General features: G+C 35.2%; 1 pseudogene; it reads left to right on the forward strand.

Annotated features, from left to right (window-relative positions):
• Positions 1-13,833: 13,833 nt before the first annotated feature.
• Positions 13,834-26,357, forward strand: part of LOC122210576 — a 41,713-nt pseudogene continuing 29,189 nt past the window's right edge.

A 26,357-nucleotide genomic window follows, 5' to 3' on the forward strand; every position in this document is an offset into this window, starting at 1 on the left:
GTCACTCCAATTTGGCTACTTGTGATTCGGTATAGTAACCAAATTAAAATGATGAAATATGCGCTCAACCCAGTGATTTTGGAACATCATTCCCCACCTTCCCCACACCCCCCACGCCCCGCTTTGAGATCTTGCTCTTATATCAATTGTGACATTTTATAAAAACTTCACACTCGTTTACTTTCTTTTGGTAGACATCATTTATGTTCAAGTCCACATTTAAACATGTCTGTTGACCCAGGGTTAAATTCAACGAAGCCTGTGCAAAATGTGTGCAGCTCTTCTGCGACATATTGCAAAGCCAACATTGTATTTAACCTCTCCGTGAATGTTTGCATTACAGAATTGGAAAATACTAGGTGCAAATGTCTGCATAAAGGGGAACTGAAATCCTTCACGATTAGGGAGGAGTGTGACAAGCTTCTTTTTATACTAGGATACACTTACATTAAAATGGCCTTGCTCCTAAATGAGATTGCGTCTATTACTAACAATGATATGAAAATGGACACTTATTGATCACATGTTTGGAAAAATAACCATCTCTTGCTTTATAGATGACACTCAGACAAAACCAAGAAGAATTTTTCCTGGGGATAAAGTATTACACTCAAAATCTTTCTCTATTTGTTAGCATTAGAATTGGATATTTGCAGGAAAGCAAGTGTTAAGACTACGTGATATAATATATGATCAGGCTACACAGGCAAAGGTGATTAATTATGGTGCCATAAAAATGAAATAATATTTTATTAGAAAATAGGAAAATGCAGGGAGTTTTTCAAAATGAAAATTTATTTTCAATTATTAACTTTAATATTATTCAATAGCAATATTGGGTTCAATTGTAAGATACAGTGCTCTGGAAAATGGTCCTGCCATGATTAAAAAAGTAAATGGATGTTTCTATGTTGATAGATTTTTTAAAAGAATTTGTTATTCAAAATGTTAAAAACAAAAATTATATATAAATATAATAAGTACAGAGTCATGTATAAATATAATTATTTTCTATGTACCCCGAGGTTTGCTTTTACACAACTGATTAAAGGCAATAAACTTATTTTGGTGTTTCATGATGCTACCAGAAAAGTGATCATAGCACATGACATAATAGAAAAATATTCACACTGATAGTAAATAGTGCAAAAATTATAAACCTATAAACTAAATCCGTTCAACATATACTCAAATTATATTTTGCTTTTTTTATTGAAGTATAGTTGACACACAATGCTCCATTAAATTATATTTCACTTTATCTTAACCACATAGTACAGACAGACGAGCAATTAGAGTCTTGTCATTATTAAAACACGCTGCAGAATCAGTGTGTTAAAGGAAATGGAATTACCCCAAAAGAAAGGTATGTAATATAAAAAATACATATTGTCATCCTAGTTAGGCAATAGTAAACACTCACTTTATACCACAAAAATTCTATAGACATTTGAAATGCAAAATTTAGTGTATCCGTACTAAACTCTCTGAGACAATTGAATCACTGAAGAAATAAATAGAAGCATCTGTAACTATTTGTCACAAGAATGTATTCTTCTCCAAAAGAATTTGCCCTACAACTTTAGGACATCACTTGAAAGAAATATATGGCTAGCATCTTAATGTCTTTAAGTTTCGAAAAATATTTAAAGTGTTTTGTAAATGCATTTAGTTTATTAAATAGTAGGTAACTTGAAAGGAAAGCTATCAATGCTTCAATAAAAAGATGTTTGTGTGATAGGAAAAAGTGCAAAATTCTGTGAACATAAATTGGCCATGCAAAAGCACCTACAAGAAGCAATGCTTTTGGAAATAGCTCACTTATTTTTACCTAAATGGGATAAAAGATTAATGCATGTTGTAATTGATGAAATATTTGATTATAAAAATAATTGGATATAGTGTAATTCAAAATGACTGTTCAACATTACTCTGACAATGATTTATAAGAGGTTTGATAAAATTACTGCCAAGTTTTCAAACTGTACAAGGCAGTCTAAATAAGCAGTAAAAGGCTATTTAGAATAACTTTAATCTTTTTCCCGGTTTTATTAATTTTTTATAAATAAAAACATTTCCAAAAAGGTCCATACATGTATGGGTTTAACATTTTCCAGGATATATTCTAATTCAGAACACTTAGTGCTATTCCTTTTATTTCAAAAGAAAACCCATAGTATCAATGTTATTGCCCTAAAGCTTGAATGAAAGCATTATAATGAATCACACATGATATCATACTCTTTTTTTGAGCATGAGAATATTCTGCTTATCCAAAATCAAATAACATGTGTCATATATATATATATATATATATATATATATATATATATATATATTTAAATGATTTGATAAGGGTGGTTGGAGATGAAAACACAAAACATGAATGTCAGAGTAAAATCGGGGTAACCAAGAATAAATAAAGAAGAACAGAATTAAGACTTAGTATTATACCTGAATACAACTTCTGCAAGACCAAGTCAAACTGCTACAGAAATGCAGAGGTGTTCACAAAGAGTGGGCAGAGGGAGGAGGCCAGGGAAGGGTGAAGAGGGGATCTTGATAACCTTTAGTAAGGCAACCAATTCATTGATGTGACTCCTCCCATTCTGCCCAGAATGATTTGCACTTAGAAAGGCTGGACACCTAGATCAAAGCCAGACTCAGCCTCTGGACTGTTGCTAACTTGGCTTCAATTACAGATGACCTTTAGGCAAAGGAGGGGAAAGAAATATTTCTTTACCATTAAATGGAACAAAATTAGTATTTTAAAATTGCTGAGTACACACTACACAAATGAACCCCAGAACATTTTCACTTGCCTTTCTCTCTAGGTTTCATCTACTTTCTACATACAATTTGGGGAGAGAGTATTAACTTATTATGTATGCCTTTAAACAATATAATCAATACTTAACATTTAGAAATTCCATTTTAGTCTATGTAAAAGAATCAAGAAGCACGTATGAGGAAGATTGATGTAACATTTTTTTTCCTGTAAAAAATTAAATTGGCATAAGACCTTGATTTCTTTTAATGAAAGTAGTATCGAAAGAATTGCTAATCATATAAAAACCCAAAATACTATTATCTCTATTTGAAAAAAGTCCCTTAACAATTTGCTTACCAAATATATGGATGATACCTCAAAATTAGAAAAGTGTAGAATGTAATTCAAGGAAGAGAGAATTCTGCTGGTCAACTAGGAATTTTTTAAGTATATGCCTGGAAAAGACTTTAGTATTTTTAAAATTATCTTTAGCTGTATATAAATTTTTTAAATTGTGACACAAATAGTTTGGTTAAATAACAAAACTATCACAGGATAATAATGGCATTGTCAAACAAGAATTCTAAGATATCAACACAGTCTCCTTTGGTAGTATTTGGTTGATACAATTTTCCATACAATTAGGAATTTGCTCTCAGAGGCTTTAAATCACACAGATGATCTAGCCTCTACTCAAATTGTTTGAATCTGTTAAGAAAACTTTTTTGTGACTTTAAAAAAAGCTTTTATGACTCCCTTGACTTTACAAGAGAAGTAACACTTGAAAAGTTTCTCACTGAGTCCTTTTTGTTCAAAGATAAACACATTTGTAATTATTTTTTTTCTTTTTTTAACCCATTGTGTAAAATCTGGAAAAATAGGACCAATGTGTGATAAGAAAATAAATTATCTACAATGCTAACAACCGTAGGCAACTACTGGATATATTTTAAAATATTTCCTTCCAGTCTTTTTTTTTCCTCTTAGGATTTTACTTCTTATAAAAATTTATATTAAAAATTTCATATAATTTGGCATTTGGCTCTTTTGTTCCCAAGCATGTTATTAGAACATTCCCACATCACTGTATGCCCTTTGTAAACAAAACTGTAAAGGTTATAGGATAGTCAATCATATGAAAATGTTAGCTAGACCACTTGTATGGAAGCAAGAAAGGAAATTTGTTATTTGAATGATATTATGGTGAATATTTTGGTGAAGATAATAATTACCCCTGGCTTTTTTTTTCTTTTCTTTGTATAGTTTAGAATTTTGTCAGTTATTTAAAACAAAAGATTAAAATAAAAAAAAAAACCACTGTATTATAGCGAAAATGTTTATCAGATGAAGAGCTCAGCTTTAACAACACGCCTTGCCAAAAAGCTTTGCAAATCGTTCCTCACTTGGGAGCATGTGAGAAAGGGCTGTAATAAGAATAGCTGAGATTTGCTGGAGCCAAAGCTTACAGAAGGAAGAATCTGCAGGTTTAAAAAGGTAATGCTATCATCTTAAATTTATTTGGAGCAAATCGCAGATGTGTAATGTGACCATTTGCAAATATCATTCTAAAAGGACACATAGCTATGAATTCCATATTTGTTTCAGATAACCTTGTTGTTTTGTATGCTGAGATGATATTTGTGTGTGTGATGTATATACATTCACCTTAAAGTGTTGTAGTGAGAATCAAAGTCACAGGAACGGCTAAATGAAATAATGAGGAGAATGTGCAATGAGGTGTGTGAACAAGGTGCCCATTTTAGTATACTTAAGAATATTTCAGGTAACATCAAGATCTCTCTTCCTTGCCAACTTTCTCACTAAAAAAATTCCCCCAAAGAAAGCAAAATGGTCGCATTTATATCAATAGGGTTTTTTTTTTTTTTGAGTTATTTAGGAACATCTTGTCGAAAAACCAACACAATCTCCAGTCATTATTACATAGGATTTCTGGCATATGGGCAAACATTTTTTTTTCCCTTTCACTGATCATTCTAATTGACTGAAATGACTTGATGCTGAAGATATGGTGGAATATCTTGAAATAAGTGTAATGATCAATTTAACAAGTTGATTGATTTTTTTTTGTATTTAATTGAACAGTTATTTTGCTTAATTGATCATCTTATTTACTTTGGGGGATGCAGTGTGTGTGTGTGTGTGTGTGTGTGTGTGTGTGTGTGGAGAGAGAGAGAGAGAGAGAGAGAGAGAGAGAGAGAGGGAATGATGGGCAGGAAAGCTTCATGCCTAAGGAGAAGTAGAAATGATCACAGATGCAGAAAGTATTTAAAATAACACACGCAGGCATCTCTGAAGCCTTGATTACAAGTGTCAAATGTTTCTCACATGTTTAAACTATAAAATGATCCTGACTCCATTACTTTAGAAAGCCAAAATATATAGTGTGTGCATATTAAAGATCTAAATGAGGTATTAATTGTGTTCTTTCTCATTGGAGTTTATTTTGAAAGCAAAGTGTTCAGGATATATTTAGAAATATGGTTTGATATATCCATGCTTGCAAAGGGGAACAGGGTTAATTTAAATGATTCTATAAAAAATAAATATGTCCTATGCTGTGCCTTCTTAATTGTTGTGCTGGTTTATTTTAATATGAAAAAAATAATCAAATCTCTGCTTGTTAAGAAGATTGTGTAATGTATTAATTTATCTAAAATTAGGATACACTTGATATCGTGTGAGTTCCAGACATGCAAAAGCAGAGAAAAAATTATGAACCCAAACACAAAGGAAGGGTCTAAGCTTGAGCATCCATTTTATTGCAACCCTCATTTTGTAAAGTTACACAGTGTTCATTCTTCAGTTAATGAAAAAAGTAATAGTTTCCATTTTTTCCCCAGCAAATCATCAAACTGAAGAATGTGCACTACTAAATTTGAAGGAAAGTGAAAACTAAAGATGTTCTTTCCTGTTTTCCTTGGGGGTGTAAAAGGAGATTGTTCTTTTCCAATTTGTTTTGTACCAGGAAGTTAAACTTTATTTTGTGGATAATTTAATTACCTTCTATTCCTCATAGATTTAGAACTTTTCAAGGAATGTTTCCACTTCCCACTTTTCCCTGTATCTCACATAGGATATGTGATAGAACTCTTTGAAATGCTGGTGTTTTCACATGAGGCTAATTCCTTGAGAATGTAATCTTTGTCTTTCTAAGGGAACATATGTGTGAATTAAAAATTCATGTCTTAATCTAGTAGAACATATCCAATCCTTTAAAAATACCCACTAAATATCTTTTTTTTCCATTTAGTTACTTCCTTCTAAGATGCTATAAGCAATTCCACTGGCAAATTCCATTTGTGCACCATATAATTGCCTCCTGACTTGGGGTACCAAAATGGTATAAAACATATCAGGTTTGAGTATAAAGTTTGAGATCAATCTAACCAACAGACCCAAACTTACATTTTCAAATCAGTCTTTTCATTCAAATGCATCACCTCAAGGCTCTGTATTTACTCCATTTGTGTAGCCATTCTTCTCTTTAAAATTACTCTCTTGATGGACGTCCTATTTACAAATCTGCAATGAAGTCCAATTATTGTGTATTGAGAGGATTTGTATTATCATTCAGTGCCAATACTGGTGAAAAGATACATGACCTGGCTTGTTTTAGGTAAAGAAGAGGAAGAAAAAGAAGAGAAAAATTACAAGAGACTGGGTGATATAACCACGTGGTTAAACTTCTTGTGTGGTTCATGAACGTATTCAGAAGATCATTCTAAAAAGGAGTTTCAAAATAAGTTTTTAACAAAGAGTAGTATTGGTGAACTGGATGTATGGGCTCCAAGATAGCCAGCCCATTTGAAGGACATTACACATTTGGGTCTATCCACACTAATTGGCTACTTTCTAATATACTATATACTCATTACTTTATGGCAACACTTTTATGTTTTTTTCCTGCATTTGTATCATGAAAGAGAAGAAAAATTATGAACTCAGTAGTAAGAAACTGGACCAAGACTAGAGTCTGAAGCTTGGGTCCCAGCCAGTTGATTATTTTCTCCCAGGTTTGCCATTTGTATACAGAGAGATTTTACACTTGGTTCCAACTCATTGGGTTTTGCCTACAGAGTCCTTGATTTGGACATTTCTTCTATTAGTCACACAAGAAGGTCAGTCTTTTTATCTTAGCATCATTATTTTAGACCCCCAAAATGGCATTATACGATCCTCAGTTTATACATTAGACTTGACTTGGAATGAATTCTCATTGTTTCTCGAACCAAAATAATTCTCCAAGGAAAAACGTTTTCAGATTTTGATGGCAGTCTGTGTAGTTTAAGGAACATGTCACAGATTGTGAAAAAAATTCCAAAAATTACTTTTAGTACTATTTTGATCAATGCCCACTCATTGGCTTAAGAGCCCTACTATTTGAAGAGGATAGCACTCCGAGTCTCTAATTTTTGATGTGTGTATCTAAAAAATTTCCACAAAATTAATTTTCACCATCTATTTATTGCAAAACATACAGTTACAAAATTTTAAATGTAGTGACTGTAAATCACATTAGTGCTTCCTATATGAATAATCTCTTACTTAGGGGTTAAAATCAATTCAGAAAAAAAGCTGGATTAATAGGTACACTAAACTAACTTTAATTGTAAAATAAAATCATTATAAGATGTAATATTTTATTTTCTCTCCCCCTCTTCCTATTCCAGGATGTGTTGTTGGGAGAAATTGTTATTTTTGACCAGGGAAGTTTGGAATATGAAAGAACTAATATATTTCAATGCATTGTGGAGAAGAAATTTAAAAAAAAACCCTCCAAAACAAACAAAAAAAACTTGGTAATATTAGATTTATCAATATACAATTATGAACATTTTATCTACTGACTAACTTAAATTTGGTAAATGTCCATAGATTATATAGGACATTGTCTGGCAAGGGAGCCATCAAATCGATTAATATATTCCCCTGGGCCAGTTTCTTATGTGTAGGTTTGGGTATTTTAAAAAGTAAATATGTGGAATATTTTAATTCCTTTTAATTCTCTATTGCTTTATTTTACTTAAATGGAGGAGTCTACAGATTTCACTTGAGGATAATCTTTATAAATGTGCTGTGAAAATTCTTTATAATTTGTTAATATGCTATTTCATGTCCTAACCATTAATGCTTAAAAGCCAACTTTAAGAACAACTTCTCTACGACTCAAGAATTTTCTGAACATTTTAGGCAAAGCTTCCCTGTTCCTTCAGATTTCCCACACATTTCCTATAATATCAAACATTATCAGGCAAAGTTATAAAAATATGATTGATTAGTAGTTAATTTTCAGAGTAAGAAGGGATTTAGCAATAATTTCATCTAATGTCATATTCTGTATATGAGGAACCAAGACGCTGAAGGAGAATGAGACTTTGCTCAAGGTCACTTAGTTTATTGGTGCAAATGTGCCACGTGCAATGTGAAGAATTTTTCTAATATGCCTTAGGACACACCCCCTACTCAATGGGTAGTAGAAAGAAAAATATAGTCTCTTTTTCTTGATCCATTTGTATTTAGCTGCTTCAAGGCTATTTAGATTGAGATTTGGAACTCACTTAGGCTGACTTTTTTTTCTAATAATTCAAAGATCCATTTTTCTAGAGGGAATAAAAAGGAAGTCAATACTAAAATAGATCAAGCTTCGAAACCACCAAACTGGAACTGATTCAAAACTTTTCCAAAGCAGTTAGCATCCCCTCACTATCAGCAGTGTCATGAAAGCCAGCGACAGGCTTGTCTTTGGAGCCCTCATCAGCACTAAAGTAATGGCAGTGAGGGACTTGGGCGGCTGTGATGGGGGTGGCCCACTGCTACAGGGACAAGGTAAGCAGTGAATCCTTTCAGGAGAGCACAGGGCTTTCAGTATGTTCATTGTGTTCTTCCTTATTTGGAATTCTGTTTATGCTGCTAACATTAGCACATATTTTCCTTAATGAATACTTTCCAGCTGAAAGACGGTGAGAGATAAATTATGTGAAACTTTTTAATATTAGTTCATTAAATTAAAGCAGCTCTGACTTGCAATAAAGCCGTTTCTTTTTGATGCTAAGCTCAGGTTTGCAGATACTGTCCGTGGCAATACATGTGTGCCCTGCAAAGATGATTTTTTAAACCAAGTAAGGTAGTGTTAGCACTCTTCTGTAACAATTTCGGGGTTTTTCTGTTGGTGGTATGAAAGTAAACATAAAAATGTAGCTATTTTAGGGGCGCTTGGGTGGCTCATTCAGTTAAGCGTCAGACTTCTCTGCTCATGGTTCTTGGGTTCAAGCCTGGCGTCGGGCTCTCTGCTATTAGCACGGAGCCTGCTTGGGATCCTCTGCCTCCTTCTCTGCCTCTCCTGCATACACACCCTCTCTTTCTTTCTCTCTCAAAAATAAACATTAAATTTTTTTACTGTGGCTATTTCATAATGTGGATCCATGCATTTAGTTGAAACTATTTTCTTCCCTCAAACTTGGTGACCCTAACACCAAAAATACATATATCTTGCTTTTCATCTCATTTTTCAAAATACAAGTGTTAAATTAGGCTGTTTTTCTCATTTTCTTACAAATGATTCGGGGGAGGGAGACTCTTTCAAAATTCCCTGTGCAAAACTAAAGGGAAAACATCACCACATTCTCGATGATTGTATTTACTAAATCACTCCCAAATTAGATGCTTCAGAAACAACATGCTACACAAATAGCAAATATTCAATTCATGCATTGCCTGGAGGCTTTGGACTGCATTACCCTCCATATCTATCACAGAAACAATAGAATAAAATGATTCTGCAAGGTTAGAGAAATCAAACCCACTCAGCCACTCTTCACAAGGAATATTTGGATAACCAAGGCTTGGTGCAAATATTTGTTACTAGCCATTATGACAAGCTGGGGACACTCCTTGATCTTATTAGTATCTAGTCATTCACAGTTTGCTTCTTCTGTATCAAAACATGCACACAGATAATAGGAATAAATTGTTTATTTCCCATGTTACTAGGCAATTATAAATATTTCAGCAAAAGGGTTACACTGTGCCAAGGTTAGAATCTAATAGAATAATTCAAGATGCAAATGCCATTGTCTGGTGAGCTAATGCTGATGTTCCCAAATAGTCCTCATTTGATTGGCTTTTAGAGAAAAGACTTAAAACAGAATAAAGTATGCAATAGCTTTTAAAAAGCTGCTAGCCTATCACTTATCACTTCTGTAAGATCTCCTTTGTTTTTACTTCCCTGGACAGCATTCATAGTAAAACATGTTATATACTGCACATAGATATTAACAGATGGGAGCTGCTTTATTTCAACTCCAGAATATTTTAAACACAAGAATTGTTGAGAGTTACCAAACTACTTGTTTACCTTACCACTTTCATTATATAATGTTTTTGGAGAATTCGGCCGAATTTAACACTGCAGACTTTTCCACTGTTGCTTTTCATAATTTATTTAATGGTTTGCAATAGCCAGTATGTAGAGGTTTGTCAACAGGTTATATAGTCTCTGAAAAATAAAAATACAGCTACAGAATTATGAAACTAGAATGGACTTGACTTCCTGAGGCCAGCCATCTCACTCAAAGGTGAAAGACCACTGTGCCAGTAAAATAACACAGTTTGGCCCGAACTGAAGTAACTCTTTTGCAGGAGGGCCAAGACCAGAACCAAGGTCACATAACACACTGATTGCTGTAGTTCTCTTTATACTATATTATACTTTCACCTTTCTGGAACTTTTTTTTCCCTTTTTTCTTTTTTTGGCAGGAAGGGGAATGAGAACAGGCCATTTAAGAAGCATACCTACCCTCTTTGCATTCTGCTGAGTCCCTCATAATCCTATATCCCTATGGCAACATGTAACACTTCTATGTTCCACAATCATTGCTTTCATCCCCTACACTTTGCATGACATTTTCTTTGGTGTTCTTTCTATTTCACAGAAGATAAAAAGGATCATCGAAATGCTGTTGTTCTTTTTCTGGGATACACAAGAACAATTTAAGCTATTTCAACCCAAGAACATTTCTTCAACTTCGAAGACATAGAGGAGATAGAAAGGATAGGACATCCTTGTCAGCAGTCACTGAGATTTTCCTGTGGGAAGAAAACCAGGAGTAGAGTTTTCCAGAAGGCCTAGCCTATTTTGTGATTAAACTTCACAAATGAACTTCACAAACTACCTATCTGTTAAAATCAGTCTTATGCCTCTTTTGATAGAAAGGAATCATAAGAGTTGCAGGAAAAAACCAAATCCTCCTTTAGCAGCATTTGAAGGAAACAAAATAAAATAGAAAACCAGGCCGGCTGTTCTAAATCTTAAATATAAGAAGGATGGACAGAAACAAAGAGGACATTTGTATGAATTTAGTATTAAATGATGCATTAATTAATAACCAATGCTTACACATATTAGTGCAGTTGGAGTTTTTTGGTATATGTGGTGGTAGTGAATATCTCAAGTGTATATCATTGAATTTACAAAAGTTCAGAGATATTCCAATAAAGCTGAAGCACTTTTTATTTCTTCCCAAAATATTACTCTGAAATAGGAAGGATGTAACTATTTCACTCATTGTGCAATCATCAAATTGAAAAAAAGTCCAGTTAGCTGATGAAGATCGTTCAGCTCAATATGGATAGATCACAGCATACAACCTTCTGGAACTCATCCTTTAAAGGATGGCATCCAAAAATTTTAAATATTAATTAAAATATTCCAGCCTTTGAGATTCATATTTTATGCATTTTTCCATGGTTTATTTGTTTGTTAGCATAATACTTTTTTCTGGGTATAGCAGGATACACACACACACTCACACTACACATACACACATACACTATTTTATATATAAATGCAATTGTTAATTGATATAAGATGTAAGAGCTAAAAAAAAGAGAGAGAGAGAGAGAGAGACAGGCGCCTGGGTGACTCAGTCAGTTGAGTGTCTGAGTCTTGATTTCAGCTCAAGTCATTATCTTACCTTTGTGAGTTTGAGCTCCGTGTCGGGCTCTATGCTGACAGTGTGGAGCCTGCTTAGGATTCCCTCTCTCTCCCTCTCTCTCTCTCTGCCCCTCCCTCACTTGCTGGGGTGCATGTGTGTGTGTGCGCACACACATGCACACACTCTCCCTCTCTCAAAATAAATAAACATTAAAAAAAGAAAAAAGATTCTTTGTCTAAAGAAAAAGCACAAATAGTAAAAAAAAACAAAAACAGGCTACTAGGAGGCACTCAGAAAATGAGCATGAGGCCACTATATTTAACATTTCCCTTTGGAGAGGCAAAAATATTTTAGGAGGGTTATTTCTTCATTTCCAATGGCATACAAGGGTTGGGATACCCAATCTTTAATGCGCAATAAAATGAAATGGCAATTTTCCAAGAGCTGTGAGACTGTTGCTAATTAGCACATTAATTTATATAAATAAAATTCTCTTTGCTGTTCCCCAGTGTTCTGCCTGAGAAATGCAACAAGATGAATGAACATGACAAATCAAAGTGAAATTTACAGGCTTAAAAAGAAAAAAGATACAGAGATAATTCCTTGACCTAATTCCAACTTTTCTGACCCTCCTTCATCAGTGCCATTTTTCCACAGAGCCCCTAAATGTGTACTCCCCCTGCTGCCAGATTTAAATTCTAAAGACAAGTTCGCAGAGAGGGTACACCTATCTCCTTACTCCTTACTTCTGGATCAGAACTCAAGAGAATGACTTTCATTTATTCTTATATTTACTTTTAGATTTTTGTCGCACATATTTTCTTAGCAAAACTATAAACATTTTCCCTGTTTTTAACAGTTTTCCTTACGTAGAAAATATTCTGTTTAATCATTTTTAGTTTTAACTAATTTTATGGTTAACCCAATTTAAAAAAATGAATATTGTCTCAAAGCTAAGTCAATATTTCAAAAGAAATGGCTAGTTGAATAAAAATCCTAATTTCTAGGAAATGTTTTACTAAATTTATGTTTTATTGTAAGTCTGTTATTCTGAAAATAAATTTAATGTAATAATACTTTCAAATATGCGCATATGTTTACACTCTTACTTTCACACAGATAGATACATGAATATGGCGATAACCTCTTTGGCAGATACTGCCTGCAAAGCCATAAGTAGTAACTCTGTTTATAATCCATTTCTAAGTAGTAAAATCAGTTTTTTTAATAAATTTTTTTAATGTTTATTTATTTTTGAGACAGAGGGAGACAGAGCGTGAGTGGGGGAGGGGCAGAGAGAGAGGGAGACACAGAATCTGAAACAGGCTCCAGGCTCTGAGCTGTCAGCACAGAGCCCGACGTGGGGCTCAAACCCACGAACTGTGAGATCATGACCTGAGCCGAAGTCGGACGCTTAACCGACTGAGCCAGCCAGGTGTCCCAGTAGTAAAATCAGTTTTATGAAAAATAGAATAGAACAGAAAAAAGAGGGGTGACTGGGTGGTTCAGTTGGTTGTGTCCAATTTAGATTCAGGTCATGATCTCACTGCTCATGGGTTCCAGCCCCACGTCGGGCTCTGTGCTGACAGCTTGGATTCGAAGCTCTGCTTCAGATTCTGTGTCTCCCTCTCTCTCTGCCCCTCCCTGGCTTGCGCTCTGTCTCTCTCTCAAAAATAAACATAAAAAAAAAGAACAGAAAAAAGAGAATGCATTTCATACAGTAAAGATAAGTACTGTTTTGTGAGACATACTTATCAGTTATGTGTAGGTTTCTGAGTGTATATATTGTGATGTATTATGTATTTCTTCCAGGGAATCATGTTCATAACAGTTGGGAAGATCTTCCAATAAAACAGCATATAAAAAGTATAGAAAAAATAGAACCTAGACTATGAAATGCATCCCTTAATTTATATGTTCAGTAAACTTTTATCGTTAATACTGCAGTGAACAAGACAAAGCCTGTGGAATCATGGAACCTATATTATGGTGAAAAGTCAGAAGGTATACAAGTAAACAAAATGCATGCATGATGTAGTCTCTAGTGATAAGTGTCATGAAGAAAACAAAGGAAGATAAGAGGATTAGAGAATGAAACTAGGGAGTAGGATGGAGGCTAGAGCAACAGGACCCTTCAAGTTCACTGGGGAGGTAACCTCTGATCAGGAACCTGAATGGTGTGAAGAAGAGTACAACAAACGCAAAGTCCCTGAGGTGAGAACTAGATTAGCATGTATTGAGGAACTGTACAAAAATCAGGACAATTAGACAGGAAAGATCAAGGCAGGAAGTGTTTGAAATGACAGAGAGAGAGAGAGAGAGAGAGGCAGTTGCCAATTATGTGGGACCTTGACGGCTTGGCAAAAAACTATGAATTTCATCCTAAATATGATGGTAAAGCTGTTTGGAGAACTATGGAATGATTTCCATTTCTAACAGGGCTCTCCAGATACTATGTAAAGAATAGACTGTGGTGAAATGTTAGAGTTAAAAAAAAAGAAAAGAAAAGAAGGGAAGGGAGAGAAGTTGGGAGGGAGGGAGATAGAGACAGACAGGGGCGCTTGGGTGGCTCAGTCGGTTGAGCATCCGAGTTCGGCTCAGGTCATGATCTCAGGTTCGTGAGTTCAAGCCCCATGTCGGGCTCTGTGCTGACAGCTCAGAGCCTGGAGCCTGCTTTGGATTCTGTGTCTCCCTCTCTCTCTGCGCCTCCCCTGCTCATGCTCTGTCTTTCTCTCTCCATCAAAAGTAAATAAAAACATTAAAAAAAAAATAAAGAAAGAAAGAAAGAAAGAAAGAAAGAAAGAAAGAAAGAAAGAAAGAAACAGACAGAGGGAGACTAGTATGAAGCCAAGACAGGAAGAAATAGCTTGGTGTAGGATAGCAATGATGGAAGGATGAGAAATGGTTAGAGTTATGATACATTTGTCCCAACATGGCCTGCTAATGGAGGTTATGAGTTATGATTATGGAGGGAAAAGACATATCAAGGATGATTTTTTGATTTTTGGTCCTAACAATTCTATAAATGGTGGGTAGGCTCTCTTACTGATGCGTGGAAGGCTTGAGGTAAGAGGGTCAGGGTGGGTGACTGGGTAATTAGGCACTTTCACTTTTTTTTCTGATTGATATATCACCATTATTATAGGATTCCAATAAACATTGACCAAGAAATTGGTAGGATCCAGGCTCTGTGCTAAGTGCCTGGAATATAAAGTCAAAACAAAACCAGTGTTTATGCAAAGAAAAATAAAACAAAACTAGAAATTGTACTATGGTACAATTGGTACTATGATAAGTGTATGAATACAATATTTGAGCAGCAAAAAGGAAGGAATCTATATTAGTTTGAGGAATTATCAAGTATTTCCAATAAAGATGAAGCTGGAGCTTTCGAAAGATGAATGGAAATTAACAAGAATAACGACTGGCATGAGACAAGGAAGGATACTTGAGGCATTTAGTAGAACATAGGTAAACGCATAGAGAAATTAAGCACATTTGTTTGGGAAACTAGAAGCTCACTGGATTAAAGGTCTATATTGGGTATTGGCCAATGATGTTGCCAACATGCTAGGCAGGGACAAAATCATGAAGGGTCTGGCCTAGCAAGCTAGGAGTTTGATTTTTATTAAAATCTATAAAAAGACACTACAGGATTTGAACAGAGGGAATAATATGATTAGATAAATTAGATAGAGACCAGACCACAATTGAAAAATGCAATGAGGATGCTCTTGCAGTAATAAAAAATACTGAGTTCCAGAGTTGCTGACTCCTTACACTTTGGTCTCCTAGACTAGGTCCTAATTTTTACCATAATAAACTCCCTGATCTTCATTTTTACTTTGACCTGTACACTTCCTATTGCTCCATTACAAGTAATGTGTGTGGCAAAGTCAAGAGCAGTGGCAGAGGAAAGAACAGTGGCATGGATGTCACAACTGGTGCAGGATTAGCCACCAACAAGTTTCCAGAATAGAAGAGTTTTCATGACAGGGCTATTTGGCATTGTGAGAAATCTGAAACATTCAGAATGCCCCATAATATGTAATTGATTAAATACAAAGTTTTGAAAAATCATAAAATATAATACTGCTTTAAAAGTAATGCTCTTAGAATATTTAATAATACAGAAAATGTGTGTGATATAGTCTTGCATAAATAGAAAGCAGTTTATAAAAGTGCACATTTGCTTTAAGCTATGGATAAATAGATATATATTACAAAAAGTTGAAAAAATATACAACAAAATGATATTAATGCTTATATCTATGAAAAGTGACTATGGGTAATTTTAATTTTCCTCTGTGGTTTTTCTGTATTTTTTATATTTTCTATATCAAAAATAGGTTAATTTTAGTTTAGTTTAGCTTGCTTTTTTTTTTTTTTTGATGGAGAGAGCAAGAGTGCAAGTGGGGAGGGACAGAGGAAGAAGGTGAGAGATAATCTTAAGCAGGCTCCACACCCAGCATGGAGCCCCATGTGGGATTTGAGCCCATGGCCCTGGGATTGTGACCAGAGTTGAAATCAAGAGTAGGATTCTTAACCAACTGAGCCACCCAGGCATCCCACAAAAATAGATTAATTTTATAATGAGGAAAAAAGTAATTTAAATGATCTATGGTTTTCTCATCCTGAAGAACAATTTCAAATATAGTATAGATCTGATTAGGCTAAATTCAGCACCAAGTAACAGAAAACTCAATTAAAAGTGTCTTAAAGAGACTTCTGCTTTCAATTAGGTTAAAGACAGTTACAGGATAATGTCCTTCCATCCTAACAATGAGAATAACCCAGATAATCTATACAGTCATAACTTTGTGTGTGTGTGTGTGTGTGTGTGTGTGTGTGTGTGTGTTAATCATGATGCAAAGAATGAGGATGCAAAGAAACCCAAGTAACTGAAATGTAGAGAGTGACAAGCTCTTCCCACAACCGACTGTCATTCTTGGAGGAGCAGTGAAGGAAGAAGGACAAAGGTAAAGATAAATCACTATAATTTTTAGAAACTTCTAAGGTCAATATGGACTTTTAAGGCATGACAGGTTAGAATTCAGTGGAAAACAGTCACATACAGAATCTGCACCCACCCACAAACTCTTTCCTGTAGGCCTTTCCTAAGTACACATATAAGACTGAGTAGAGCCCAAAGCCTGAAGGAGGTTAAGAGCAGGGTTAGCAATCCCATCCCCCACAGAGTATGAATCAGTGGCTGCCCAAAGCTGGGGGAGAGCAGAAGAGCTGAGAGGGACCACTTCCTGGTGACCAGGCAGGCAGAGCCAGCAAAGTTGGGAGCAGAGCTAAAGAACTGAGGAAAAATTCCTGAAGGGTAATTCAGGCCTTCCTAGAATCTACCCCTTTAGTCCTCCAAAACCTGGGTACATGGCAGCAGGAGGGGGAGGTGTGGGGGGGGGCAGTGTCCTAAGGCACAAAAAGCTGGGATCAACAATGGAGAGCTAGGAATACAAACAATAACCCGACCAAGTAGTAACCTGCCGTGAACATGAGATGTCACATGGCTTGAAAACTTGGGGTGGACTATAAAGCACAAGATGTATCAAGAGTCTCCTGGTGCTTAGATCTCCAGTCCTGCTGAAAGAAATGTCTTGATCTCCATCTCAAATCATGTGAAGCCAATGTTCAATTGGATCCAACTATAGTAACAACAATCTCAGCTCATCTAGAGATTAGATTGACTCAACCCCTCACCCTAGTGGCCTGAAAGAAAAATGAATCTTCATGCTTCTGAGTCTTACTATTATTCACTTTAGTCTCTACCATTTTTTAGATGCAATTCCTTGCATGCAATAAAAAAGATGACACATAAAAAGAGGCAAGGAAATGTGACCCATCAATAGAAGCAGATACAGAATTGGAATAGATATTGGAATGATCAGATAAGGACTTTGAAATAATTATGATAAATATGTTAATGAAAGTGGAAAAGTGGACAATATAAGTAAATAGAGAATAAATTTCATCAGAACTGTGGAAACCATTTTTTAAAAGAGCCAAATGGGCAAAGTAGAAATAAAAACCATGATATCAGATACCAGAAATCAGGGATCATTTGATGAGTTTATCAGAAGATGGGTCGCAGAATAGAAAGAATAAGTGAACTTGAAGACACTTCCAACAGAAACAATCCAAACTAAAACAAAGAGGGAAAAAAATAGAACAGAGCATCTAAGATCTGTGAAACAACAGCAAACAATGTAATGTATGAATAATTGGAGTTGCAGAAAGAGAGAAGAGAGAGATCAAGCTGGAAAGAATATTTGAAGAGGTAATAGACAAGAATTTGCCAAAATTGTTGAAATACGTCACCCAAAAATCCCAACCAAATAGGATAAATACCAAGAAAACCACACCTAGACATTTTATAATGGAACTACTAAGAGCCAATAATTAAAAAAAAATCAAGTAACATATGCAGAAAAGAAAATGTATCATCACATTATAAAATGTCTGGAAATGGAATAGATCCAGAATTGACTAGTTCAGCATCTAACACAGGACAACAACCCATACCCTTTCCATCTTTCCTTTTTTGTAATATTTAGCAGAGTCTGTTCCCCTTGTGATCAAAGATGCTTACAGGAGTACCAGAAAACACATCACTGCACACATCCAAATGCCAAAAGTGAGGATCTCTTTCTTATATCCCCCATTAAGAGTAATAAAATCTTCCCAGAAACTTCCTGGAACATTAGTTCTTCCAGCTAGAATGGTATCACATGCTCACTCCTAAAGTAATCACCAGCAAAGAAGAAATAATTGATTGGCTTAGACTAATTAGTATTGACTCCTGAAGTCTCTCCTAAACTATATAGTCCTTCACACCTTTGCCCAAACAAGACTTCTTTTAGCAAAGAAGTAAAGGCAAGGTATAATGGTTGGATAGAAAACCAGATGTGGCGTTTGTTAAAATGAAATGTTATAAACGCAGTAGGAAACCAAGGATGACCATAATCATATATCTTACAATCACATTACTAATGATTTCAGTACATCTTTGAATTGTTCCTGTCACAACTTAATTATTGTTATATTCTTATATTTCATTCTACAATGTCTACTGGGTGTGGGAAATACTGGAGAGGCATTGTTTCTTTTCTCCGAGTTTGCTTTAGGATGCAGAGGTAGACCTAAAACAAATGAATACCATTGGCAGTATGATAGCAGTGCATGGATCTGACTTCAGCTCCTTCACTTACTAACTAAATTACCTTGAACAAATTACCTAAATTCCTTAAGCCTTAGGATCTGCATCAGTGACAGGAGCTAATATGGATCATTCTCATATAATTGTGGTGAGTTTTAAATCGATAATCCATGCAGTGACTGGTGAAAGCGTTCCATAAACATTGCTATCATTATTATTTACCAATGTGTTTACAAAGTTCAAGAGGCATGCATAAAAACAATGGTTGAGAAAGTCAACACAGAAATGGTAAAGCTTGAATGTATCTGGATACATGAGCTCTTCACCTATTTGTAGAAAAGACCAGGATAGCAACCAAAGGCATTTCTAGAAGAATAACCAGTTTGAAAAAAGAAGAAAAGAAAAGAAAGAAAAGAAAATGAAGCATGAAAAATGAAGGGGTAGGGATCCAGGAAAAGCAAATAACCCTCAGTGTAAGCTCTGTGAATGGAGTCTTTGGCTAGCAGATGAAAATGTAAAAGAACACTTGGGTGAGGCATGGATCCTTATGCATGACATGATGATGGTGTCAAACTATTCTCTAGGCAAAAGGGAATCATTAAAGAACTTTTTAAGGTAGTAATAATGGCTGCCATTTCCAAATATTATGGCAACAGTGTATTCAGATGAACACTGAGAGAGAGACCAGTGAGATACAGTGTCTGTGCCAGAGAAACTATGACATACAGAAGGCTTGCAGTAATCTACTTGAATAATCAAGAGGTCTAAACCGAGCCCGTTAGGAAAAGCTGGGAGAGAAGCAGAGGGTTTGAGACTTGTTATGGAAAAGCTGGATTCTCAGGAGACTGGTCAGTTTGAACACTAGAAATCTTGAAGTTTATGATTAAAAATTGAAAGGCAATTGAATGACTTTCAATTACAGGTAGTAACATAAAAATACTAGGAAATAAAGTGTTGAGAAGCAGACATTCTACAAAATGTTTGGATTGTTAGAATGAACATTTGAAGAATTATTATTTGTAGCCAGTAGGTACTATTAAGCTACTTAAAACCAGCCTGAATGTTTAAGTAAGATAAATATTTCTCTTCAGAAGAACAGAACAATTTTGTTTATTAACTTAATTAGGAAGTCTCTTAAAAAAAAAGAAAAAAAAAGGATAAGTATTACATTAAAGCTCAATCCATTCCTGGTTGAGCTATAACAAATTATAAATTAGCAGATTGTGAAGTAACGAGATTTAAAAACATCTAGTCTTAATCTCTATTGCTTAAATTTAAATTTCTCTCTTATTTGTTTCTCTTTGGAGATGAAATAAAACTGCTTTAACCTTATATTTAGGATGTGGTTCTAATGGAGAGTACACATAAGTGTCTTCTGGATTTACTACTTAAATTATAAATAAATTAACATTTCCTCTTGGACAAAATCTCTTTCCCCATTAATCCTAGTGTTTTGACAATACCCTGAATCCCTCTTTCAAGTCTTTTCCAATCATTTTAGAGCAGTCTGTCAGGGTTATTCATTAATCCTGACTCTATAGAAAGCAAAGCAGTCATAGGCTTTATTCCCATTTCACAGATAATTTATTTATTTAGGCAAAATTCTCTAACACATAATGCCATTCAAAAGTAATTTTTATACAAAACTTATTACATGTATTCTTGGTTGTCAGTTATAAAATTGGAAAACTTTTCTGCTTGCTATGCTTTTCTGCAACTCAGTTAAAGACACTTGAGGCTATAACCTGAAATTTAGTATATTGTTGGTGATATAGTGACATTTATCAAGTATAGAGCAATCCCATATTACAATTTCTATGATATTCTAATAGTCCAGTCTGCTTTATAAAAGAATTATATTCCAGTGACCATGTAGGCTTTCACAATCTAAGGAGGGAGCGCCTGGGTGGCTCAGTCGGTTAAGCAACCAACTCTTGATTTTGGCTCGGGTAGTGATCTCACGTTTTGTAGTGTGGAGCCCCACCTTGGGCTCTGTGCTGTCAGCACAGAGGAATTCTTTCTACTTGGAATTCTTTCTCTCTCTTTCTACCACTCCCCCGCTCATGCACTCTCACTCTCTCTTTTTCTCTCAAATAAATAAACATTAAAAAAATGTATCTTAAGGAGTATAAAGGAATGAGGGCCAGTTTTAAGAACATTTGAATCGGTAGCAGGGCTCTAGTCTCAGCTCTGCCACTGGCTGCACTTCTTCGGGCAGTTCACAGAGAGCTTTCTGCACCCATTCGCACATCTCTAAATTAGAGGTCATGGTCCCTAGATCTACTTCATTCAAAAGATGTTGTGTGAATGGATGCAATCATTTGTCTTCCGAAAATGAAGAAAAGAAAAACACTTCCTACTGTATACCGATGACGCATAGGACTTGCTCTGCTGTAGATCCTCTACTGGTTTTTAATAATAAGTAAAAAGTAATTTCTGAATATCTACTTTTTATAATATGTACAACTCTAATTCATTGGATTAACTGGTTTCTGATCCTTGCAAAATGCTTGGGTGGCAATAGAAATTTCCTCCAGCTGCTACAATTTCCTCTTTGTGTTCATAAACAGTGAAACTAATGCTACCCATTAGAGGTGAAGTAATTCACTGTGTCTGCTAGATACTCTGATCTAAGGCACAAATAAATTCCAAGTTACTTCCCTCTGCCAATTGCAATCTTTTTTAATCCCTCCTCAACTCCACCAGAAAGGCCACTCTACTATACAAAAACAACTATATAAAACACCAAAATAAATGACTTGGAGGTGGGATTACTTGCGTTAATTTGTAAACCCCATTATAACATCCAAATCAAAATAAAAGCAAAGTATGTGTGAAATATATGTATTTACAGAGTTTACAAATAGTGAATTAACGTTGGAACTTTGGTAGGAGCTCTTAGATATTTCGAGATGCTGATATTTACATTCCGATCTGAGAATGGGCCTCATACTGTCGGTACTTTAGAGCTTCCAGCTAGCCTGCAGCATGAACCCAGTACCTGTCTACTAGAACTTACACTAAAAGGTGGAAACTCTTGTTATTGCCTAGGCTATGAATCCATGGATATCTTTATTTGAAGGACATGAATAGCTTATTAACTTACAGTCTGCTTTTCTTTCATCTGTGAACACTGCATCTTCCTTCATTCAGGCTGGACCCCAGGAGCCTGGCACGTTTTTTTATACAAGAGAGTAAATTCCCATTTGGCCAATGCAAAGTTGTCCTTGGAATCCACATCTCTGGCCACAGTTGTGTTTATCCTTAGTATCTAGTTTCAGTTATCTTTTTTTGTGCCATTTTGGACTCTGATCTGTTTGTTTCATTTACTAAGTTTCCCATTACGGAATGGTGAACAGGGCCACGAAAAGGTGGCATAATGCGGTGAGGCTCAGCACTTCCTGGCCCTATGGCACTTAATTACTACACTTTGCTTGCCAACTATTTCTTGGCATCTGATTTAATTTGGGGACTTGCCTAAGCATTTAATTGAACTTGAAGAACTCCTTTCAAATATTTATACCCACTTTCTCTTTCTCCTCCTGCCATATCATCAATAATTCTGCACCACATTTTAGATCAGGTCCACTTTTATTTTTTTCCAAAATGCTTGCCATTCCCCCTTTTCTATTAAGTATATTGCTCATGCACCAAATCCTAATACGAGTTCGTTTTTAAAAACATATAGTTTGCCCTCCTTTTCTTCTAAACCTTTTCCTGCCTCTTACAGCAGAAGAATTCTATACTTTCTCTGTCCATAAAGCTTTTATTCTCCCACTTTATCCAAGCTGTATCTCACCCCTCTGATAGGTTTCTTGTATAAAAATAGGCAGCACAAAGGAAAGAACAATGGATTCCTTATTCGGGTCACAGCCACATAAGCTTCAATATTCGTGTCTCTGACCACGACTCTACCCACTCAGTTCTGTTACTCTCAGTTATGTTGAACATGTTCTTGAATTTTGTCAACACCTACAATGTCATGATGAGACTCTTCTTTTCCCAACATGTCAGTGTTCTCCTGGTTTTCTGTCCTTCTGAAACTAGCATCGGCCCCATAGGTCATGATTTTACTTAGCCTTTTGTAAGCGTCTTTGAGCCCATATCAGTGCTGGAACAATCCAAACATATCCCTTCCTCACACTCATACAAATACACACAGTGCTGTATGGGAAAGTACAAGTCAGTACCTCAATATACATGTGGTTTCCAACTGCCTTTGGAATTGCAACGCTATTCGTCTATATTTTTCTTCAGCCCCCCTCCTTTTTTACTTTTCTCATTGCTCCTACCTACCTTTTCCAGACATTATTCGAAGTCCTGACATCACAGAACCAGTAGTTCCGGTCACAATTTTAGCTGGGAATTTTCCCTATGAAATCCTTATGTTAATAATTGATAAATAATGATTTTATTCACAACACCTGCAGTATTTTGAAAAGTGTAGTGCCAGTGCAAACATTAGCAAAACAAATGAATATAATAGACAATCCAGAAATAAGTGCAATTGTATATAAGAAAATATTCAAATTAGTGGGAAAATAGGTTATTCAATAATGATATTGGAACAACTGGTTAGTCATTTGGAAAAAAAAAAATAAAGTGGGATCTCTTCCTCATTTCTTCCACCTAACAATAATAATGAGAATATACATAGCAATAATTCATTTTGCATCAACGCAATCATGAATTTACCCATAGAAAGTGATGTCTAAAATATTTATAAACTGGCTTTAGGGAAAGCCTTCTAACGATGTCATAAAACCTGCAAAGAAAAATTAAAATGTGGACAAATTTGATTACATAAAAACTGTGTTTTGAAAAACAAGACAAACATAAGCAAATAAAATGGAAAACCGGGATGGCATGATTATGTCATTGTAGCATTATTTGTAATAATAAGAAATTAAGAACAGTCTATACATTCACCCATATGGGAACAATTAATTAAATCACAGTGTATACCTATAATGAAATACTATACTAAAATTAAAACTGAAGTTGTATTACAGCCACAACATATTATTGTCAAGGAAACAAAAGGAAGGTACAGTATACAGTATTATAATATTAAATCAGTATGTAGGTGTGTAGGTACATGTATGTGTGAAAATATGTATGTGAATTTTTATAAGAAAAAGGTTGAAAGGGCCTGGATTATTGAGCTAATATAATATCTCACTGTCCATTTATAACATATTTTATGTGAGAGGCAGTATTCCGGGCAATTAAAAATACTATTTTAACCCAATTTATAGGCTGGGAACAGTCTCCGAAAGTGTGAGCAACTTGCCTTGAATGAGAAGGTAAGGCCGTGATGATACCAGACCCCAAGAACCTTACGCTTAGTCCGCTGTTTGACCTACCACATGATAGCAGATCCTAAAGAGAAGATAATCATTTCAATCCAACCAGTTACTCTCTATCTTTACTGCAGCAAAGAAGGAAAATAACGTAGATTAATATACCAGTGTACACACTATAAAAGTTCTTTCTTTCTGACTATAAAGAAACTGATCGTGAAGTACTAAAATAGGTACTAAATAAAGTACCTTCCACTGATTTATCTGCAGCCTTGCCAAGGAGTTAACACTGCGAGTGCGCTTCCTGACGCTGACATCTGTTGGTTTAATATAGGCGTATAGGATGGATGGAGCATAGCCTAGGACATATGAAACAGGTAACATCTACCTCAGCTGTCTGAGAACAGCTACTGAAAAGATGTTTCCTCCTCAGCTCGTCATTGAGTTCCATGAATCTCATCTCAGCCTGCTGCCCCCGCTCCCAAAGATAAACTTGATTCACACAGGGTATCTACGTAGAGTGGGAGTAATATGGGGAGTGGGGATGGTTGCTGCTCACATCCCAAGTGGAGAGGAAGAGAAGGATCACTCATGAGTCTTTATCCAGATGACCCGTATTGAGGAAAGAGGTAGTTGACTGAGAGCTTTAGTGAGAAGTTTACAAGTCAAAGCTTCATTAGAAGAAAAGGGGAATTCACACAAAATCTAGTACTGTTGAATTAAATCTAAGGATTACAGGTGTCACAATTACAAGATTCAAGATAAATCCAAAGCGGTGAAGGGGGGAATGAATTTATTATTTATTAAAAAATCTCTGTGTTGTATGCAACTAGGTCCTTTATATACCTTATATGACATTTTAGTCCTCACAACAGAGTTTACCTGATCCAAAATCTGTGCAGTAAGAAGCCAGTTTTGAAATATCTGAGAACAAAATGTACAAAACACAGAACTATCTACCTATATTTCATTAGTTATTTCTCAGGTGATTATATAGAAAATCTCTGGCAAAAATATGGTATCTAGGTCAACCTTCTCATCCCCATGATATTTCATTCTATTAAGTAATGACACTGACGCTCCTATTTCTGATAAAAGTCTTTATTTGCGTTTGCTACCCTTCTTCAACTAAAGTGGTGTACAACGTCAAACTAAAGTTGATAAGTGGCACTTTTATATTGCAGTTCAGGTAAACAGTGAAAGTCAGAAGAAGGTAAATGCAGCTGTTCCACTGGGCGTGAATCTCCAAGCACATAAGTCGGCTGTGCTATTTTGCAGACTGTGTGAAGGCTTCACTGCAGCACAGCTAGCCGGGACTGCTGTGCAGAAAGTCTTTTTACAACACCTTTTATATTACCGGAGTAGGTCTATTAAAGGAACATGCTTACTTTTTAGCAGGTGACATTTGGAATAAAAGTACATGATAGGTGATAGAGCCAGGGGTCGAGGTTAAAGTCACCGCTGCGGATGCTTAAACCAATTATTTTAATAAACTGATTATCGGTTGTTAAAAAATATGCAAGAATCTCCAGAGCCTGGTTTTTCTTCATATTTGACAATTGGTTTTAATGTATGTGTTAGAAAACTACTGTACTGGTTATAGATACTTAGATTAATAGATTTAAACCTTTCAGATTAAACATCAAGTGGGTACTCTCACAGTATTGCAAATATAAATATTCAACGTATGTTTTGATCATCTAGGCTGGAATTATCTTCAGAAGAAACAGAACATGAAGGATATTCATAAGGATAAATTCCTAAAATTGCAATATATATGTATATATGTATATGTGTTTGTGTGTATATATACATATATAAACAAAGTATGTATATATATTCATTGCTGTTGTTAAGCTACCAGTTTAACAGTTCTCTAAATTTCTTATTTCTTTTTTCTTCTAGTTAGTGTGAGATCGTCCATAGCTCACACTATCTGTGTATAATGAAATATGAAGACATTTCTTACTGCACTGTTAACTGGGGTCATTTTTTTTAAGAAATTGAGGGACAACATATGCTTGTCTAAGCATGTTATGCAAATTATTGGCATAAAAGGATTTTTAACATGTAGGTAGTGTAAAACATGTCATAGTGACAATTCTTACATTCGGTATTCATTTATCCCGACAATTACCATGGTTATAACGCCTTTCTACATGTAG

This window comes from Panthera leo, chromosome F2, assembly GCF_018350215.1.
Source record: "Panthera leo isolate Ple1 chromosome F2, P.leo_Ple1_pat1.1, whole genome shotgun sequence".
Lineage (NCBI taxonomy): Eukaryota > Metazoa > Chordata > Mammalia > Carnivora > Felidae > Panthera > Panthera leo.